The sequence below is a fragment of the Odocoileus virginianus genome, chromosome 1 (genome assembly GCF_023699985.2).
Source record: "Odocoileus virginianus isolate 20LAN1187 ecotype Illinois chromosome 1, Ovbor_1.2, whole genome shotgun sequence".
Classification (NCBI taxonomy): domain Eukaryota; kingdom Metazoa; phylum Chordata; class Mammalia; order Artiodactyla; family Cervidae; genus Odocoileus; species Odocoileus virginianus.
In genome coordinates this window covers 27,786,493-27,807,498 of record NC_069674.1, presented here as the reverse complement: position 1 = coordinate 27,807,498, position 21,006 = coordinate 27,786,493, and positions in this window count along the sequence as shown.

Below are 21,006 nucleotides of genomic sequence, written 5' to 3'. Positions count from 1 at the left end.
GGGAAGTCCATACATTTACACTGAGTTCCTACAAAGAATAAAACAAAATAATGAAACAAAGTTATTATTGAAAACTATACTCCAAGAGACCATTTCCAAGAGAAAGAAAAGATTTACATTTTCATATTGAGAAGATTTGCCATGTACTTTGGAAAATTGACCTACAAGGCCATGGAGATTTACTCTGAATAAAATTAGTAGACTTTAAAGATAAAACAATAATCTGAATCTCCAGGGAGGAAAAAGTGCTACTAAAAAAGCAACACAAAACTCAAAAAGAAATCATAAATATTTTCTATCTTTGGCTGCCATAAGTCACCATCTCCTTCACCCTCACAATTTCTTTGTATGTTCTTTAAATATAAAACACAAGAAGACTGAAAGTAATAGATGAAAACTAGTATACCTGCAAATAATAAACCAAGGAAGTAATGATAACTATTTTAATATCAGACAAAGTTGTTTGAACGTTTTAAAGTATAAGGAAAAAGAGATTTTTTCCTTAATAACAAAATTATTAATTTTATAAGGAGACAGATTAATTTGTGAATCTCTAAGCATTATTATATGAATTAATTTGACATAGTTTGTAATTGACAAATTCCTTGAAAAATATATCAAAAAGTGAAGGAAAATAGAAAATTATTAAATATCATATACCTATGAAATAAATCTACAATAAAGTTATTCTTACAAAGGAAACATCTGAAGAGCTTCACTGTTCAAAATTTCCAAATATTTGAAAAAGTTACAGATAATATGAATAATCCAAATATAAATAAGCAAAAAATAACATCTCTAAACTGATTTTGAGTCCTGCATAATTAATATCAACATCTAAAAAGGCATTACAAGAAAAATCTAAAGCAAGGCAGTTATCTCTCAGAAATATAGATGAGAAAGTAAATTGAAATCATCAGTATATAAAAACAACTATTATGACAAAGAAGTTTATTTTAGGAATGGCTAATATGTTTAGACGGAGAAGGCAATGGCACCCCACTCCAGTACTCTTGCCTGGGAAATCCCATGGATGGAGGAGCCTGGTAGGCTGCAGTCCATGGGGTCGCGAAGAGTTGGACATGACTGAGCAACTTCACTTTCACCTTTCACTTTTATGCATTGGAGAAGGAAATGGCAACCCACTCCAGTGGTCTTGCCTGGAGAATCCCAGGGATGAGGTTGCACAGAGTCGGACACGACTGAAGTGACTTAACAGAAGCAATATGTTTAGAAGTTCAGGCAGATTCTTTACCAGTGGGTCACTGGGGAAGCCCCAATAGATATGTGAGTATTTGTTTTGTCACTTGCTTTATTCCAGTGTCTCACTGAACTTCTTTCTTTTTTAAAGGAGGAAAGGTTGAGGCATGAGGTTGACAGCATTCAAGTCAAATGATCAATAAGACGTTCTAAAAAGAGAGTATGCATAATAAATAAGATTTTAAGAGTAAATGCTGAGACAGAATTGACAGTTTTCAAAAATTGAATTCCTTCATTAGCTCTTGAAACACTCACAGAATTCAACTCATAAACTTGAGAAAATCACTTTTAAGAAATTCATCATCAGAACTCAATCTGAGTCAGATATTCTTCTCATCCCATATCCAGATTCTGAAACTAGTGGCATCTTTGTAATAGAAAGACCCTCTCATGATCTGACTCAGTTCAGTTCAGTCCAGTCTCTCAGTCATGTCCAAAACTCTTTCCAATCCCATGGACTGAAGCACGCCAGGATTCCCTGTTCAACACCAACTCCCAGAGCTGGCTCAAACTCATGTGCATTGAGTTGATGATGCCATCCAACCATCTCATCCTCTGTTGTCCCCTTCTCCTCCTGCCTTCAATCTTTCCCAGCATCAGGGTCTTTTTCCAGTGAGTCAGTTCTTAACATAACGTGTCCAAAGTATTGGAGTTTCAGCTTCAGCATCAGTCCTTCCAATGATTATTCAGGGTCGATTTCCTTTAGGATGGACGGGATAGATCTGCTAGCTGTCCAAGGGACTCTCAAGAGTCTTCTCCAACACCACAGTTCAAAAGCATCAATTCTTTGGTGCTCAGCTTTCTTTATAGTCCAACTCTCACATCCATACATGACTACTGGAAAAACCATAGCTTTGGCTAGAGGGACCTTTGTCAGCAAAGTAATCTCTCTGGTTTTTAGTATGATGTCTAGGTTGGTCATAACTTTCCTTCCAAGGAGCAAGCATCTTTTAATTTCAGGGCTGCATTCACCATCTGCAGTGACTTTGGAGCTCAAGCAAATAGTCTCTTACTGTCTCCATTGTTTCCCTATCTATTTGCCATGAAGTGATGGGACTGGATGCCATGACCTTAGTTTTTTTTAAGTTGAGTTTTAAGCCAACTTTTTCACTCTCCTTTTCACTTTCATCAAGAGGCTCTTTAGTTCCTTTTCACTTTCTGCCATAAGGGTGTCATCTGCGTATCTGATATTATTGATATTTCTCCCAGCAATCTTGATCCCAGCTTGTGCTTCATCCATGATCTTACTAGCCAGTGATATTCCTCTGGTTGCTATGGACTTCCTTTCCTCAACTTGACTTTCCTTTGTATCATATGTATTATGTTATTTTGCTGGCAGTTTTTGAATATCATAAAAGAAGAGCTGCCGATGAAGCTAAAGATACATTTCCTCTCTTCTAGCTATTCCCTTTGCCTCTTTCTATGTTGTCTTGTGATAATTCAATATATAAAAAGTACAAAGCTATATAGTGGTTTTTCAACTAAAATAATTTTTTTTCTCTCAGAAATGAAGCTATGTCTTAAAATATATATTTCTAGGTATGGTTCTTGTTATTGAAATATAAAATCAGTATCTACTGTGGCAATTGTCTTAAGTATTTAAAATTGCCTCTGAGTAAATTTTGTACATATTAAAACAAGATAGAATGTTTAGAAAATTCTAGTAATGGTGACCATTTAATATATTTTTATTAACAAAATAACAAATGAGTTTACCTGGGCAAATGTTCAACTGCAGGGAATTTGTTATATTATTATTTTATGTAAAGATAAAGGACATATTAAACTGTTTTATGGTGTAAAAATAAAAATAGTGATTATTTCTGTGTTGAGTAGGGAGCACTGCCATGAAAGATTCACTAAGATACTTTGTATATCTGGATTGTGTTTTTGATTACACAGGTATATACATGTGTCAAAAACTCATCAGCTTATACAACTAAGAGCTATGCACTTTACTGAATATATATTTACCTCAGTAAAATTGAATTAATATAAAATGCCAAATGCATTAGTCCCATTCATAAACTTTCATTTCAGAAATAGTTTGAATTGTTGTTAAATTGCACCTGTTTACGTATAAGGTGAATAATTACTATCAAGCTGACTTTTCTCCAGGAATAGAATGCTTATTTAATATTTGAAAGTCAATTTAATTCACTAAATTAAATGATAAAGGGGATGGATATTTTAATAAACTAAGAAAACTACTTAATCAAGTTAAGGGCCATTTGGAATACAAGTCTTTAGCAAATCAGGCAGAAGGGAAATTGGCTAATCTGGTGAAAGGTACCATTAACAAGATATCATAGTTAATTTTAAAATGCTGAAAGCTAAGATAATGAACAAGATACAGGGTATCCACTGTTATCACTTATACTTAATATTCTACCATTCCTAGCCAGGGCAATAAAGCAAGAAAAATATATAATGACAATTGGTAAATAGAGAGGAAGAATAGATCTGCTGTCACCTCTCATCTCTAAGTCACATGGCTACGGATTTGGAAGAATACAAGAGTCTTCAGATAAATATTAAGTTGATTGAATAGATTGCCACTTTAAATTGTATTTCAATACACACAAATCAGTCTCAGATTTTAAATATGAAAGATTATAAATTAAGAATATAACAAATGTATAAAATATATGTATAATTTTAAATGCATAATTTGAGAGACATCAAAGATAAGGAGGGAATATCATGTTCATTAATTAGAAGCTTTGAGTTTGTAAGCATATCAGGTATTTTCAAATTGAGCAATATTTTCATAGTTCTTGATTAAAGTTCAAGGTCTTTTATTTGAACATTAGCAATCAGATTTTAAAATGCATATAAAAGCAAGAAAGTTCAAATTATCCAAAACAAGCTTTATTATTGTTGTTCAGTCACTTAGTCGTGTCCAACTCTTTGTGACCCCGTGGATGGCAACTTGCCAGCCTTCTCTGTCCATCACCAACTCCCAGAGCTTGCTCAAACTCATGTCCATCGAGTAGGTGATGCCATGCAATCATCTCGTCTTCTGTCATCTCCTTCTCCTTCGGCCTTCAATCTTTCCCAGTATCAGGGTCTTTTCTAATGAGTCAGCTCTTTGCATCTGGTGGCCAAAATATGGAAACTTCAGCATCAGTCCTTCCAATGAATATTCAGGATTGATTTCCTTTAGGATTGACTGGTTTAAAATGAGCTTAAATAAGAACAAATTTGTAGGAGTTATTCTACCAGCAGTCAAGACTGTGTCTTACCAATTTATTGTTTCTCTGCTCCAGCTTCACCCATCTGTTTCCTGATTTTTTGATCCTGCAGTTGGATCATGTAAATATTTATCCTTTGCCTGCTGGCTTAATATCAGACTTTGATGCTATTACGCCTGAGGGGATGCTGTTAGGACAGATCCGGAGAAGGTGCTCTGCTGTCTGGTAGTGGGGTGATTTTGTGTTTTCTTTTTCCTGTATGCCAGCTAGTGAATTGGAGTGCATGGGGCTGATAAGCTCAGTGCTCAATGAAGCAGCCATCAAGGACACATAGTAGTCAATTTGGGCTGTACATTTCTTCCCCACTGACTTCTTTTTTTCCCCACACTCCTTTGTCCTAAAAGTTGTAGCTGCTTTCTACATTTCATACTTTTGAGACCCTTGGAATCCTACTCATCCCCTTTATTTGTAGTAATTCTTCATAATAAATGTGTCTTGTTTCCTGAATGAATCTATATAAAACCAAGTCATAAATATACAGTAATTAAGAGTCTTACTAGTGCAAATAGAAGTCAATAAATCCACTGATGAGCATAGAGAATCCTAAACTAGATACCTGTGTATTAAGGCCACCAGTTTAAAGCTGGAGAGACATTTCAGAGCAGTGGAACAGGCAGTCCTGAATAATTTGCTCTGAGGCTATTGGAAACAAACGTAAAATTTGACCCCTAACTGAAAATATTCTCAAAAATCAACTTCAGAAGAATTGTTAATCAAAATGTGAAAGCAAATCAATACACCTTCTAGAAGATAATACAGGACAATATCCTAGAGAGCCCAGGAAAAATATTTCTTAACCAGGACCCAAACTGCACACTCTAAAATCAAATATGAAAAGAAAACAATGAAAATAACTGTAAGTCAAATCGATAACTAAACAACAGCAAAACAAAAATTTTTTTCAAGTCAATTTTCAACATAGCATCCTAATTATATATCCTGATAGAATTTTTGGGCTTCCCAGGTGGTGCTAGTGGTAAAGAGCTCACCTGCCAATGCAGAAGATGTAAGACATGAGGGTTTGATCCCTGGATTGAGAAAGGCATGGCAACCCACTCCAGTATTCTTGCCTGAAGAATCCCATGGACAGAGGACCCTGGCAGGCTACAGTTCATAAGGTCACACAGGATAGAACATGACTGAAGTGACTTAGCACAGGAAAATGGGATTTTTATAAAACACAGAAATGAATATAAATTGTCCTTAATAACAGAATCAAACACAAACAAATCATCAGTTTTAATATTGTTCAAATATCAGTGCTAAATCATAACTAGAAATTTTCTTCCAGAAGAACATGTACTTATACTCTGGAATTTTCATGTAATATTGATCTCATCCATTCACATTTATTCAACAAATACCTAGTGAATGCAAATTAGATATTAGGATTTTAGCTACTCAAGTAGTAAGCATATATCATGGGAAGGCAGTGTATCAAGTATCTATTGCCACTGTAAATTACAGTGTCCCAATGTAAATTACAAAGTCTCAGCTGCAGATATTCATTCGGTTTACGAGTTAATGGATTAGCAGGGATCAGATAGACATGACTCAGTGGCTCTGCTTCAGGGAGTGGGTCTGGCGGGCATTCTCTGAAGTGGGGACTCTATATATATGTTCTGCATGTGCTTGTTCTGTGGTCCTGACTGGGGAGCAAAAGCTAGCCAGGTCTTCTTATGAAGCTATCAGAATTGCAAGGGACATAAGCCCAATTGTACAGACATTTTTGCTACCTGTTAACATTTCGCTGGCCACAGCAAGTCACAAGGCTGGATTCAGAATAAAGCTATGGGGAAACACAGTCCACCTACTTCGTGAGAAGGACATGAAAATTACATAAGAAAGGATATAGAAAAGGGGATATGGAATTGGGGCCACCTCGCCGATCTACTACAGGCAGTGTAACCACATAATACTGCACACCATTGCTTAATTCCAACATTTTAACCATAGTATGGAAATAGGACTTCAGTATCTATAGAGCCAAAGAGATATACAGGTGTTTATAGGATTAAGGATTTGTTAGCCAGTGAGTCAGAGTACTTGTGTTTTTTTTGTTTTAAGATATTGATGTACTTTGGCTAAATTTTATCTATCGTATTAGAGCCCATGGATAAATTGTACTGTATAGTACTTTTCATAGTTATGTTTAAAACTGATGTAGAGAACAGAATTATACTTACCAGGGAGTAAAGGGTATAGAGGGACAAATTGGGAGATTGGAATTGACAAGTACACACTACTATATATAAAATAGATAACTGATACTGTAAGGACCTACTGAATAGCACAGAGAGTTCTACACAATATTATGTAATGACCTATTGGGGGAAAGAATCTAAGAAAGAGTGGGTACGTGTATGTGTATGGCTGGTTCACTTTGCTGTGCACCAGAAACTAAAGCATTGTAAACAACTGTACTCCAGTAAAAATTAAAAGAAAAAAACAAAAAAGAATTCATGTTTGGCATTGGCAACTCAGATTCATCCACCATTTCCTTCCCAGCTGTCTATGATGAAGTGTTTTTAAGCTATCACCTGATTTGAGTTTAAAAATGCAGTGACCTAGTCATATTCACAGTTGTGCTAATTATCTCCTTTAAGATGCAATTTCTGTTTCTCATCCTACCTATTTCTATCACCACTGGCAACAAACTAATAAAAATAATAAATATTTACTAATGTCATGAAATAATCAAAACAACCAAATTGCCATATGGCATTAAAAGAATGCCAAGCATCTCAGTCTTTCCCTAGAGCTTTTAAAATGAATTAAATATCCAATAGATGTTGGGCTGCTTTTTTTTTTTTTTTTTTTTTTAAATATAATCCTGCCTGAAGGCTGGAGAATGGATTAGATGAGGTCCATGGCTGGAGTGATTCCTGATAATACAGTGATGGATGAGAATTGACAGTTTACGACTTACTGTTTTTTCAGTTGTCATAAAAAAAGTAACTAGAAGTCAGTGTTTAGCATGGCTGCCAACCCGGTAAAAACAGTGGCAAAACAGTAACAAAAACAGATGACGAATTCCCTGTGGAAATGCACTTGCTTGGCAGCCACTATAGGTAATGCCAGTGAACAGGCAAAAGTGGGAGTAGGAGCCTGTAGAAGACACTGCATGTGAGTGGGTTCCCTCAGCTTCCGTAATCTGATGTGTTTCTCTTCAATCATAAATTATATCATAAATCAGTCATAAAATAAAGCAAGCTAGTGTGATCAAAAAAAAAAACTTGTCTTAAAATAGTTTTTTTATTTTTACTTTAAAAGAAGCATAGTTAATTAATTTCTCTCCCCTTTCCCCTAGGCTATGTTGATTTCATCTTTACCACATTCTGTTAAATGTCATTTATTGGCAATAAAGAACATGATATATTTTGTTAAATTGAAAACAAACTTGTCTTTAGGAATGAAAGAGATAGTTAGGATAGACAATTACTGCTCAGACAAGTTAAATACTGCTCAGATTATTACTTTAAAAAATGAGAATTTTAAACAAACAGCTTTCACTTTGGTAGAGGGTGAGATGTCTTAATAGTCTTTCAGAAATAAAGTAAGCGGTTTACGAACATATTAACCCTTGTGACAATTAAATTTTCCTCTTTATAGCAAGGATATTCAAAATTTAAATGAATATGACTTCAGGCCAGTTACTCTGCTTCAGTTCCTTCTTTTATAAAAATCAGTAAAAGTATCTATCTCAGACAATTGTTGTGAACATTAAATCAGATAAAATTTAAACCGCTGCATAAAGTATGTTCTCAGTAATTATTTTAAAATCCTATCATTAATACAATAATTATTGAATATATTATTATAAACTATAATAAACATCATGTTTATCTTTTAGAGTGTGAATTTTATTATCATAGTAAACAATTTTCACAATGAATTAATCAGCAGTTGGATCACAGCTGGTTCTATAGAGCACATCTACATCAGAAGATATGACTGATGATTATGCCTTTTAAGGAAATGTTGGTATGTGAGCCACCTGTCCTGACAATTTCTGTCAAATCAATGGGACACACACACTGTTGCTATTTTATGGTGTGTTTTTTTTTTTACAATTTATTTTTGTCTTTATCTTGTTAATAATTTTTAGCATTTACCATTTGTAAATATACAAAGGAAATTATAGAGTTGGATAAGCTTCATAGTCACTGAAAAATATTCTTTGACATGTGAATGACTGGGGAGATAGAGAAGTGAGAAGAAGCAATGTGTAGAAAATATGCATGCAATTACAATAAGGAAAAGCAAAAAGGGGTGTGAGAAAGTAGTCAGGAGGAAATTGTCCAGTGCTCATGTGCGTCTGTATTAGTTTCCTATTGCTGTTGTAACACATTATGGCAACCTCATGGCATAAAACAATGTGAATTTATTATCTTACAGTTCTGAGTGTTAAAAGTGAAATGGATTCTCAAGACTGTACTCCTTCTAGAAGCTCTAGGGGAGAATTTGTTTCCTTTGCCTTGCCCAGTCCTCGGGGCTACTTAAATTCCTTGACTTCCTCCCTCTTCAAAGCTGGCTCGTAGCATCTTCTCCCCTCTCTGATACTTGCTCCTTTCCTTGCATCCGCTCTCTGTGATTCTGATTCTCCTACATCCTTCTTATGAAGACTTTTGTGATCACATTGAACCCATGCAGATAATCCAGGATAATCTTCCCATGTCAAGATCCTTAGTTTAACCACACCTTGCAAAGTCTCTTTTACAAGTAGGGGAACAACATATTCACAAGTTCTGGGGTTTTGGATATGACATCTTTAGGGGGGTATTTTTCATTTTTCACAGGGGTACATGTTTTGTGAGCAACTATGGAAACCAAAAAAAAAAAAATTAAAGATAAAAACATCTAGGATATGTATTTAATCAAGCTCTGACTTGGTGGAGTTTAAAAACTTAATGCAGTGTGAGGGGAGATGTGGCAAACGTGAGCAGGAGTAGAGATGAATACTTTCCAGTGCAAAGGCATTCTGAGGACAATCTGGGAAATAAATGTTGAATGAAGTTCAGTTTTTTTTTTTTTTTCTTTCTAAGAAAGAAAGGGAAGAGAAAGGAAAAAGGGAAATAGAGAAATGTTATGAATCTCTGCCATGCAAAAATTAGTACCAGGACTAATTGAGAAAAACTATAGTAGTGGGAAATTTTTGAGAATTTTAGTGATTTTTTTTTTTTTTGAGAACTTGTTGTAGTGTTTAGAGAAAATAGGCAACATTAGAGAATTTGCTGTGGTATATCTATTTATATCACTAACCATTTCATTTTTCCTTGCATATAGTATACTTTCAAGTATAACAGTAACTTTCCTCTATAGAAAGATTTCCACTCCCAAAATGCACAATTTGAAGACCTGGATTGAATTAGTTAAAGCTTCAACTCCTTTGTGTCATAACAATCCCAATGATAATCCCAAAGTGTCTATACGCACATGTATAGCTAGCCTAAACTATGATATGTTCAAGGAAATGTTGATATCAAAAATGAAGCTTTATTAAGGACCCATTTTTATAATGGGTGATTATAATATAATTACTTCTATTGCTAATCTAAAAATAAATGTCCAATGTAAAGATGGCAGTACAATTCTTTGTTCCCGAAATGGTTATTTGCAAGTGAATGATATTTACTCAGAGGTTTTAAATAGTGAAGTTAATTCAGTTTTCATATGGAGGTAGGAGAGAGTCAACTGTTAGTCTCTTTAATGCTCTCTGTAGAGTATTATGACAGAAAAAATGGCCTTGTTCATGAGATAAATTATTTTCCAGTAAAATAGCTGAAACCCAGAGTCACTTACTTGCCATCTCCATTAGAATAGATTAAACATAATCCAGGAAATTCTATATATGTAAAAACAAAATGTTGCACACTCAGTTTAGTAAATTCCCAACATCTTTGAGAAACAGTGATCACACATAGTGATTTACTTGTGTTTATTCTTTTCAAGAAAGTGCTTAAATTTAAGCTATTGAGCATATTCATTAATCAAAATAGATAGTTAAATGTTTTTGCGTTTATATAACTATGTCCACGCCATACCAAAAAAGACTAATATGAGTCAGTAATTATTGGATATACTGTATGTGTGTGTATATGTGTGTGCTCAGACATGTCCAACTTTAGAAAGTAGTAATGTTTATAATATTCAGGGTTCTTACTATGTTCAGTAAGTATGTCATTATCCCGCTCTATGAGAAAGATAAAGTCAGTAGAGGATAAATAACTTGCTCAAAGGGGTATAAGTAATAAGTGATCTCAGGTAGTCTTTTTCCAACAGCCATGCAATTAGCTATTTTTCTACATAACCTGTTCAGAGTAGTATACATTTATTTACACAGTGAAAAGGTTTCAGTAGTTATTATCATTATTTTAATTATTGGATTGGCAAAAAAGTTCATTTGGATTTTGCCATAAAATCCAATACTTAATAATATATGAAGGGATAAAAATTACCTCACGTCAGTGCTGCCTTTACCAATGCTGTCTGGGTAGGGAGGCTATAGAGAATTTCCTAGTCAGGCATTCGGTGCGTTTTGTTATGTATCAGATTTCTGTTTTCTATTTCTGCTTTTCCTATTTTGGATTCTGTCAGGTCAGTTGTGGCATTTAAGCAATTTCAGGGTGTAGTGAACCATGAACTAAATTTCTATAAATATTCTAGATGGAGACAGGTAAAATAAAGATGTCTACAGACGTGAATGCATGTGAACATGTTCATTTTAAAGTTTCTCTCTCTCTAGCTATTCTACCTTTTGGGTATAAACCATGTCTTAGTTATCAAACTATCACAGCATAGTATTTTCATCATGGTTGCTTATCAGTATACCACATAATTTAAAGTACAGTGGTAGGAATATAAATAATAGTCCTGACATGTGGCCTCCTAATTTGTTTTTCATCATAAACAATATTTTTCCCCATTCCTTCCAGTGGTGAAAGGAAATAAAATTCCCTATCCCAGTAGTCTTAATAGAAGTTTCTCTGTCTCTAGACTTGTGAGATATACATACTCAGATGATTGTACATAGTTGGATCATTCATGATGAGAAAGCATTTTCTAGTAAAGAATTTTCTCAGCATGGGTTTATTCATACTCTGGATTAAAAAGAGTTATTTCAAAATGTAGCATACACTTACAATAAATTTATATTTGAAAAAATGCATTGTATTTATAACATATTTTTAGGGACCATTAAGAAGGAGCCATCAATTTTAAAGGTTGAAACTGTTTCTTTAAATATCAAGCATCCACTTGATATGCTGTGAGTGATGCCTCATCTAATATATAAGCTTTTGTGTCACCATTAGCGTAGATGTAAAACACTTCTCACTGTCCCCCCAAACCTTAAATTTATTTACAAAACTCTATCACATCCTGTTGACTCGAGGAAGTGAATTAAAGTGTTTACTAATGCCATTAATGAAAATGAGGTTGTGATAAATGGAGATGCTTGTGACATGGATCATTGTGCTAATGATCAATATCCATAGGTTTGCACAAGTTACAGCTCTTACAAAAGAAAATTAGCTACTGCCGATTACAATTTATCAAGGTGCCATTGCTAGCTAGTGTGCTGTAGATGCATTAATAATAGCGTATAACAGGTTAGAATGTAAAAAGGTCCAAATAGCCAATTTTGCAAATGGGATGCTAATTTGGAATTTAAAGAAGTATGCAAATAACTGAGACATATGAAAGAGCAGTGTGAGGTGAATAGTTTATATATATTTTTTCTTTCCATTAGTCAACTGACACCAGTTTTTTCTCAGAATTATTTTGTCAGAGAAAGTCAAATTCTGGAAGATTGGAGGTTTATTCAAAGCTAAATATATACTAATAATTAGGAATCAGTTCAGTTCAGTTCAGTAGCTCAGTCGTGTCCCACTCTTTGCGACCCCATGAATCGCAGCACGCCAGGCCTCCCTATCATAAACTCCCAGAGTTTACTCGAACTCATGCCCATCGAGTCGGTGATGCCATCTATCCATCTCATCCTCTGTCGTCCCCTTCTCCCCTGCCCCCAATCCCTCCCAGCACCAGGGTCTTTTCCAGTGAGTCAACTCTTCGCATGAGGTGGCCAAAGTACTGGAGTTTCAGCTTCAGCGTCAGTCCTTCCAATGAACACCCAGGACTGATCTCCTTCAGGATGGACTGGTTGGATCTCCTTGCAGTCCAAGGGACTCTCAAGACTCTTCTCCAACACCACAGTTCAAAAGCATCAATTTTTTGGCACTCAGCTTTCTTCACAGTCCAACTCTCACATCCATACATGACCACTGGAAAAACCATAGCCTTGACCAGACGGACATTTGTTGGCAAAGTCTAGGTTGTTCATCACTTTCCTTCCAAGGAGTAAGCATCTTTTAATTCCATGGCTGCAGTCAAAACCATCTGCAGTGATTTTGGAGCCCCAAAAAATAAAGTCTGACACTGTTTCCACTGTCTCCCCATCTATTTCCCATGAGGTGATGGGACCAGATGCCATGATCTTAGTTTTCTCAATGTTAAACTTTAAGCCAACTTTTTAACTCTCCTCTTTCACTTTCATCAAGAGGCTTTTTAGTTCCTCTTCACTTTCTGCCATCAGGATGTTGTCATCTGCATATCTGAGGTTATTGATATTTCTCCCGGCAATCTTGATTCCAGCTTGTGCTTCTTCCAGCCCAGCGTTTCTCATGATGTACTCTGCATATAAGTTAAATAAGCAGGGTGACAATATACAGCCTTGATGTACTCCTTTTCCTATTTGGAACCAGTCTGCTGTTCCACATCCAGTTCTAACTGTTGCTGCCTGACCTGCATACAGGTTTCTCAAGAGGCAGGTCAGGTGGTCTGGTATTCCCATCTCCTTCAGAATTTTCCACAGTTTATTGTGATCCACACAGTCAAAGGCTTTGGTGTAGTCAATAATGCAGAAGTAGATATTTTTCTGGAACTCTCTTGCTTTTTCGATGATCCAGCGGATATTGGCAATTTGATCTCTGGTTCCTCTGCCTTTTCCAAAACCAGCTTGAACATCTGGAAGTTCTCTGTTCACGTATTGCTGAAGCCTGGCTTGGAGAATTTTGAGCATTACTTTACTAGCTTGTGAGATGAGTGCAATTGTGCAGTAGTTTAAGAATTCTTTGGGATTGCCTTTCTTAGGGATTGAAATGAAAACTGACCTTTTCTAGTCCTGTGGCCACTGCTGAGTTTTCCAAATTTGCTGGCATATTGAGTGCAGCACCTTCACAGCATCATCTTTCAGGATTTGAAATAGCTCAACTGGAATTCCATCACCTCCACTAGCTTTGTTGGTAATGATTCTTCCTAAGGCCCACTTGACTTCACATTCCAGGATGTCTGGCTCTAGGTGAGTGATCACACCATTGTGATTATCTGGGTCGTGAAGATCTTTTTTATACAGTTCTTCTGTGTATTCTTGCTGCCTCCTCTTAGATGTCTCTTAAAAAAAAATTATGTTAAAAGTAAATATATTTTCTTATGGAATTCCTTAGAAATAAAGCTTGTTAAGCCATTGCTTTACGAGACAATGTGTAAACATTTATGAAATCATGAAATCCACTTAATTCATTCTAGTAAATAAACCTGCATAATACTCCTGCAAGGATAAATGATGTAAGTTCAGTGACTGTTTGTATAATCGTTAATGAATATTCTATGTCCCCTGCTTGGCTTCTTAGTGTTCCCGTAGATTAAATCCTTAAAATGAGTCTATTTTCATCCTCAAGTGGTTTCTATTTTCTAGTTAGACTCTGACTTGCTATCAGATTCTTACTATCAAGAGTAGTTTCAGAGAACAAGTGATGCGTACTGGGATTTTTACATTGGGTTATTCACAATGTATAAAGAGCACAAGATGACCTCCTTGATTGTGAAAAAAAGGCATGGACACATGTCTTGGTCTCCCACAGTGCTTTGATCACTGATGTATTTCTTACCATCCTTCAGTCTCTGCTGTATTATCATGAGATGTCCTATAACAGGTTGATGAGGAAAGATAGGTCAAACCTCGTTTACAATTGGTGCCCATGGTTTTTTAGCATCAGACAGAAAAGCACTGCTGCAGTTGGATCCATTCAGAGTATGGCTCTGAAGGAAGGAAATTCTTCTACAGGGCAGGATTTCAGGCAGTATACCTTCTTTTGGAGGGAAGATAACTGGAGGTATAAAACTACACTGATTAATTAGCAGAGGTTTGGTGTGTGCCTCAGGACTTAAGAAAAACATGATTGTTAGAAAACAGGTGAGAGGAGCAGGTTTCAGCATCACTAAAAGTTCCCTAAAATTTCATTAAAATTACTTGACTGAAGCTTTGTGGACACAACTATTGGAGAGAAGGAAAGGATCAGAGTGTCAGTCAAGAGATCTGGATCACAGGAGAGTTACAGAGATGACTGATGGAGCCTGATAGTCAACGGAAAAAGAGATGGTCAGTCAGCAAGAATACACCTCAGCTTGTTTTACAGAAAGATGTCAATGATGGAGGAACAGGAGCTTGAGGGAAGTCACCCCAATAAAGTGTCACCTTCTCTTTCCCACTTTCCTTTTATGAGATAATTTTCACACTTGGAACCCACTGAAGGGAGAAGACACCTCATCTCCAAAAATAAGAAATCTGTAATACCAAAATAACTATAAATAATAATCCCATCAGTCCTTCCCCAAAGGTATCTGTGGCTGGTAACTTGAGTAACTGTACACTGGGGAAAGAGAAATGCCCAGACATCTCAAGGGCCACTAGACACAGGTGCAAGTTGGTATCCAGAGAACCAAAGTGCCATCATGGCCACCTGTTAGAATGTAGGCATGTGATTCCAGCTAATAGATGAAATCCTAGCCCATGTTATCACAATAAACTGTGGAAAAATTCTGAAGGAGATGGGAATACCAGACCACCTGACCTGCCTCTTAAGAAACCTGTATGCAGTTCAGGAAGCAACAGTTAGAACTGGACGTGGAACAGCAGACTGGTTCCAAATAGGGAAAGGAGCACGTCAAGACTGTACATTGTCACCCTGCTTATTTAACTTATATGCAGAGTACATCATGAGAAATGCTGGGCTGGAAGAAGCACAAGCTGGAATCAAGATTGCAAGGAGAAATATCAATAACTTCAGATATGCAGATGACACCATCCTTATGGCAGAAAGTGAAGAGGAACTAAAAAGCCTCTTGATGAAAGTGAAAGAGGAGAGCGAAAAAGTTGGCTTAAAGCTTAACATTGAGAAAACTAAGATCATGACATCTGGTCCCATCACCTCATGGGAAATAGATGGGGAGACAGTGGAAACAGTGTTAGACTTTATTTTTTGGGGCTCCAAAATCACTGCAGATGGTGACTGCAGCCATGAAATTAAAAGATGCTTACTCCTTGGAAGGAAAGTGATGACCAACCTAGATGGCATATTAAAAAGCAGAGACATTACTTTGCCAACAAATGTCCATCTGGTCAAGGCTATGGTTTTTCCAGTGGTCATGTATGGATGTGAGAGTTGGACTGTGAAGAAAGCTGAGCTCCAAAGAATTGATGCTTTTGAATTGTGGTGTTGGAGAAGACTCTTGAGAGTCCCTTGAACTGCAAGGAGATCCAACCAGTCCATCCTCAAGGAGAATCAGTCCTGGGTGTTCATTGTAAGGACTGATGCTGAAGCTGAAACTCCAGTACTTTGGCCACCTCATGCGAAGAGTTGACTCGTTGGAAAAGACCCTGATGCTAGGAGGGATGGGGGACAGGCAGAGAAGGGATGAGACAGAGGATGAGATGGCTGGATGGCATCACCGACTCGATGGGGATGAGTTTGAGTAAACTCTTGGAGTTTGTGATAGACAGGAAGGCCTGGCATGCTGCGATTCATATGGTCACAAAGAGTCGGACACGAATGAGCAACTGAACTGACCTGAGCTCATGTTAAGCTTATAGAGTGTTCATTTAAGTTTACACACCCACTTGATAGGAGTTACCCAGGGTCAGAATGTGTAATTGGAATTGATATACTTGGTACCTGGGGTAACCCAGTGTTGTGGGATACAGGGCTGTGAGGCTAGAAACCTCTGAAATGTCTGAAACTGTCTCCCTTCCCTACATAAGAAAATAAAAAAATAATATTGTAGGGGGAAGAATGGAGAATATTGTGCTATCTTTAAATCTCTAAAGGATGCAAAGATTATAATCCCTATCATAACTCCAAATATATTGGCATTTAAAACGTCATTATGGTACCTGCAAAATCAGATGGATCTTAGAGAACCAAAGTGGGCTACTGCATGCTCTAAGAAACAGTAGCCCAGTTTTAATATGTAGGAGAGTTTGACAATACTTTTTTCAAGATATTTGCAACTATCTTTAATGTCTTACTGATATACACATATATACATACACATGCATGTATAAGTTTTCTTAGTTCACTGTACAATGTTTTGTTTGATAAGCCTTGCTAATCATACATACATAACACACACAAATATACATATTTGTATGTATATATGTACATACATGAATGTAATAGATTTATTTTCTTAGTTCACTTTGTATTTTGAAGAGAAGAGTATCCTCTGCTTTAATCAGCGTGCCTCAGGATACTTCAGGATACATTCACCTTGTCAGATAGCTTTGCTTCCAAATTACAGCTCCCTTTTATAGTCTCAGATAATTTTTAATTGTCCTAATCTGTGTTGAATTCAGATATGCTAATTATAGTATGCTTTGCATAAATTCTACCATTGGAAGCAATTTAATAAATTTAGAAGAAATAATAACATTGCAGTTGGAAATCAAGTGAATTCAAGAAGGCACAAGGAGTAAAGATGTGACTCAGTTACATGATTGATGGGAGAAATATCAATAACCTCACATTTGCAGATAACACCACCCTTGTGGCAGACAGTGATGAGGAACTAAAGAGCCTCTTGATGAAAATGAAAGAGGAAAGTGAAAAAGCTGGCTTAACCCTCAACATTCATAAAATGAAGATCATGGTATCAAATCCCATAACTTCATGGCAAACAGATGGGGAAACAGTAGAAACAGTGACAGACTTTATTTTCTTGGGCTCCAAAATCATTGCAGATGGTGACTGCAGCCATTAAATTAAAAGATGCTTGCTCCTTCGAAAAAAAGCCATGACCAACCTAGACAACATGTTGAAAAGCAGAGACATTATTTTGCTGACAAAGGTCCATCATCTAGTCAAAGCTATGGTTTTTCCAATATTCATGTATGAATGGGAAAGTTGAACCATAAAGAAAACTGTGTGCTGAAGAATTGATGCTTTTAACTGTGGTGTTGGAGAAGACTCTTGAGAGTCCCTTGGACTGCAAGATCAAACCAGCCAGTTAATCCTAAAGGAAATCAGTCCTGAATATTTACTGGAAGGACTGATGCTGAAGCTGAAGCTCCAATACTTTGGCCACCTGATGGGAAGAGCTGACTCATTAGAAAAGACACTGATGCTGGGAAAGATTGAAGGCAGGAGGATATGGGGATGACAAAGGATGAAATGGTTTGATGGCATTACCGAGTAGATGGACTTGAGTTTGAGTAAGCTTCAGGAGTTGGTGAAGGACAGGGAAGCCTGGCATGCTGCAGTCCATGGGGTCAAAAGAGTTGGAGATGACTGAGCAACTGAACTGAACCGAAACAAGGATCACTTTAAGTGAGAGATTAATATAATGAGAATCATATTTCATTTTCAAAAGACAGCTTGGCAACTGAGAGCTTTCAGAGAAATCTAGCTTAACAAAGAATCAATTCAGATGGATGCAGGATGAATTTCACAGGTATGAATTCTCAGGGCAAAAAGAAGACCTCAAATTGGAACACATAATTGAAAAATACTAAATTATATAGTTAACTTTATCAGAAATAAAACTGAGGATAAATATTTGCCATCAGCTTATGCTTTTGTTTTGAGTTAGTTTTATTTTTATCTGTGCTACCAGTAAAAATGTGGGAATAGGGATGTAGGTTCAAGAGGGCCTGGACATATGTGTACCTATGGCTGATTTATGTTAATGAATGGCAGAAACAAACACAATATTATAAAGCAATTATCCTCCAAATAAAAATAAATTTAAAAGTTTGGAGAAAGGAAAGTTATCACTGGAACAGATGTCCTTTCTGTATAACTTGAGAAAAAAGTTTTTCATTACACAATGTGTATGCAGCTATAAAGACAACCTTTTCTCCTCACAGTTGAGTTTTCACTGCCTTATATTTACCACTCTTTCATAACCATTATTTTATAAAGCACAGAAAGAATTTTGAAAACTGAAGAATCCATATGACTTGCTTTAGTGGGAGAACTTGATAAAAATTTGTCATAAAAATGACATAAAAAATATGTCATTTGTCATAAAAAACATGTCATACCCACCGTGTCTTTTCAGTGTTAGTATAAAGGAACTTGGAAGGAGCAGGGGTAGATTTGATCGACAGTAACTTAAAAAAATTGGCAGACCCTTTCCTAAAAATTAAAAAAATATAAAATTGGACAGAGCAGTTGAAAACAACCATAATGTGTTCTCAGAAAAATGATGAAACAAACAAACTGAGAGGCATACATTTATAAAAGCTGCCAATAGTTTCAGTAAGAGTAGCAAAGTCTACGGCATTCTTTCCTGGTACTGGTCTAATCAAGTCCACCTAACTTCTGGCAGCAAGCACAGCGGTGTAACCTGGCTGGACGCTGGCCATGGGAATCAGTCTTGCTGCGAGAGGGGGTGGGTTCCCTATGGACCAATATAACTGAAAACTCACATGGGTGACATTATTAGTAAAATTTACTAACTCATAAGAAACGAGATGAAATTTATACATCTGTGAGCCAGAAGTCAGAATCACAGTTGGGGCAAGCTACAGGCTTGCCAGAAATTTAATGAGCAGAGCTTAGAAGGCGAGGTCCACACATAAGCCATCCAAACCTGTCTGACTGACAGAAACCTACACACTTGCTAAGGGAGACCTGAGAAAGCCAGGCGTACAGTTGAAGCCATGGCAGATAGAACAGTGGCTCGAGTTTAACTGAGATTCCCCATAGACATATACACACAGGACTTGGCTTTTTGGAGGACAGTGTGTGCATGCCCAAATCAGTAGCTGACCACTAAAATATGAAGTAGAATAAATAATGTAAAATAAATGACCACTATTAAGGGGAAAACAGCAACAAAAACTGATCTTAGGTTCACTGAACATTGGATTGAGCAGAAAAGGCATCAAAGCAATTGTTAGAAATATGCTTAAAGTACTGAAAAACACAGTGTTTCAAAAAATTAAAGATATATTTGTAGTGACTTAATAAATAGGAAATCTCAAAGGAGAAGTAGAAATAAAAAATGGAAATCCTAGAGTTGAATAGTGTAATTCTAGAGTTAAAAAATTTGGTAGATTAATTCAATGGTGGACGCATGATTGCAGAAAAATTGTAATGAATAAATAGGAAGATAGATCAGTAGAAATTCTTCAGTCTGAAGAATAAAGAGTAAAACAATTGAAGAAAAAGAGACACAAGTGGGTAGAAACACTAGCTTTTATTTTTTCTTTTCTTTTTTTTAGCTTAGAATAAACCTGAGGGTCATTCCACACATTCCCCAGGGTTCGGAAGAGGACCTGGGCCCCATCATAATACTATTTATTGGCTGCCTTCCCTTCCCTAATTCACTTTCTCAATCACTTAATGGGAGTTTCCCAGTCACCTACTGGTGTACAGCTAATTGTCCTCAAATAATCTGTAAGCTTTTAGAAGATTTCTAACCTACCTAACAGTATATAATTATTTAAATTATTTGCCTACTTATATATTGTCTGCGTTTTCCTACCAGAATATAAACTGCATGATGGAAAATATCTTGTTTCTATGAATTCATTCTTTCTCCCAAGCCATCATAATAAATGCTTCACTAAATTCTTGTTGAATCAGTGAGTGAACATAAGGTAAATATCTACTGTTATTTTTATTGTGCTTTCTGTGATTATTGTGTATCCTCTAGTCGTGTGTGTGTGTGTGTGTGTGTGTGTTCTTTAAAATGAGGAAACATATAATTTATATTGAACTGAAAGATGGCCTGTGTTAAAGCCTTTGCCTCCATTAGCTTTTCCAGGTTCCTTTCAGTTCCTCCCACCAAATCTTTTATTACCGAGTTAGAGGATTCTTTTACAAAATAATCCCTGGTAAAGATTTTTCAGCCCCAGTCTAAAAACCACAGCTTGGTGGAGCTACAGAGGAAATTGTTTTCCTCTGAAGGCAGTGTAACGTTTGTGAAAAATACCATTTTATCTCATTAAAGCCTGATCATCTCTACACAATAAAAGCTACGCATCTAAAATTCATGGTCTGTTTTGGAAATGGCAGAACTATAAGGGTGGAGAACAGAATATCATTTGCAGGCTGAGAGTGGGCTGAGGGGTGACTACAAAGGAACCATATGGGGGGCTTTTTTTGTCTTTACTCAATAATAAGACTTTATGCACTTGTGAGAATTCATA